Source organism: Xenopus laevis, chromosome 9_10S (genome assembly GCF_017654675.1).
Source record: "Xenopus laevis strain J_2021 chromosome 9_10S, Xenopus_laevis_v10.1, whole genome shotgun sequence".
NCBI lineage: Eukaryota > Metazoa > Chordata > Amphibia > Anura > Pipidae > Xenopus > Xenopus laevis.
Genome location: NC_054388.1, coordinates 37,598,199 through 37,600,635, shown reverse-complemented (window position 1 = coordinate 37,600,635; position 2,437 = coordinate 37,598,199).

Below are 2,437 nucleotides of genomic sequence, written 5' to 3'. Positions count from 1 at the left end.
CAGTTTTTTTGGACGCAGCCACTGAAGCACAGTTGCCAGAAAAATTATGCCATATAAATGCTGAAAATATAAATTTTTTTGGTTGCAGCCACTGAAGCACAGAGGCCAGAAAAATTATGCCATATAAATGCAGAAAATATGCATTTTTTTGGTCGCAGCCACTGAAGCACAGTTGCCAGAAAAATTATGCCATATAAATGCTGAAAATATAAATTTTTTTGGTTGCAGCCACTGAAGCACAGAGGCCAGAAAAATTATGCCATATAAATGCAGAAAAATATGCATTTTTTTGGTCGCAGCCACTGAAGCACAGTTGCCAGAAAAAATATGCCATATAAATGCTGAAAATAGTCATTTTTTGCCATATACGTTGAGTCAACGTATGGCAAAAAATTACTATTTTCAGCATTTATATGGCATATTTTTTCTGGCCTCTGTGCTTCAGTGGCTGCGGCCAAAAAAACTGGGCAAACAATGCCTACAAGGTCAACGTATACACTACTACAGCGGTGGATACGGATTACGTAAAATATATTATGGCTGCTTGAAAAAAGTCACTCCGGTGTTTTTTCTGGAGACGGTAATATTATGGATATTTAGACAGAATGTGAACAAGGTCACACAGCTAGATGGCGGGTTGAAGAAAACAGTGTGCAAATAATGCCTACAGGGCAAATAATGCCTAAAAGGTCAACTTATACACTACTACAGCGGTAGTAAAATAAAAAAAAGTAAAATAAAAAAAAAATGAATATTAAAAAAAAAAAATTAAAGTTGGTGCTGCTGAACTACTAGGAGCAGCAGATTAGCACACCAGTCCCACTCCCCAACACTGCTAGACTAATAGCACTGGGCTCTTATAGTAGTAGTAGTAGTAGTAGTAAAACAACAAAAAAATAAATAAAAGCAGTCCTTACAAGGACTACTGTTATTGCAGCAGTCAGCAGATGAGATCAGAAGCAGGACAGCTGCCCACTGCAGCTACATACAGAGCACTGCAGTAGAAGGTAGATTACTAGCCAGCAAAGCTACCTAAGCTTAAATGTCCCTCAAACCCCTGCAGACTTCTGTCCCTCCAATAACAGAGCAGTATCAAAACGATTACTAGCCAGCAAACTTTCAACTGTCCCTGAAATCACTAACAGGCAGCAGCTCTCTCCCTACACTATCTCTTCAGCACACACAGGCAGAGTGAAAAAACGCTGCAGGGCTTCGGTTTTTATAGGGAAGGGGAGTGGTCCAGGGGAGAGCTTCCTGATTGGCTGCCATGTACCTGCTGGTCTGGGGTGAGAGGGCAAAAAAAAGCGCCAACAATGGCGAACCCAAAATGGCGAACGTCGCGCGACGTTCGCGAACTTCCGGCGAGCGCGAACACCCGATGTTCGCGCGAACAAGTTCGCCGGCGAACAGTTCGCGACATCTCTACCTTCCTCACCTTTTGTACCGGTATTGATTGTGATGTATGTAACTCCATATGTTCTATGTATATAATTCATGTGATGTAGTTGTGTAATCATATTTACTTTACAGTGCTACGCAATATGTTGGCGCTATATAAATACATGTTAATAATAATAATAATAATAATATAGAGGTAGGCAGGGAGATTTAGACACTATATAAAGGTAGCAAGGGAGTACTGAGCAGAATATAGAGGTAGGCAGGAAGTAGTTGGCAGAATATAGCGGTAGATAGGGAGTACTTAGCGAGGTAGATAGGGAGTACTGAGCAGAATATAGAGGGAGGCAGTGAGCATTTGGCAGAATATATTAAGGTAGGAGGGGTGTGGTGGGCAGTATATAGAGGTAGGCAGGGAGTAGTGGGTAGTATTTAGAAGTAGGCAAGGAGTAGTTGGCAGAATATATACAGGTAGACAGGGAGTAGGGGCAGTATATAGAGGTAGGCAGGGAGTAGTGGGCACTATATAGAGGTAGACAGGGAGTAGTGTGCACTATATAGAGGTGGGCAGGGAGTTGGGTGCACTATATATAGGTAGGCAGGGAGTAGTGGGCACTATATAGAGGTAGGCAGGGAGTAGTGGGCACTATATAGAGGTAGGCAGGGAGTAGTGGGCACTATATAGAGGTAGGCAGGGAGTAGTGGGCACTATATAAAGGTAGGCATGGAGTTGGGTGCACTATATAGAGGTAGGCAGGGAGTAGTGGGAACTATTTAGAGGTAGGCAGGGAGTAGGGGCAGTATATAGAGGTAGGCAGGCAGTTTTGGGCAGTATACAGAGGTAGGCAGGGAGTAGTAGGGAAAATACAGATATTATTGGCCTATATATTAAATACAAGAGGCCATAGACTGGCACGCATGACGGACACTATAAAATCAGACATGACAGGGGCTGATGGGTTTCAGGGTGGCACTAGTTTGTGGGCACGGGACTGGGCAGGGCGGTCCCACCTTGTGCAGCCGCTCCCTCTCTCCCCCT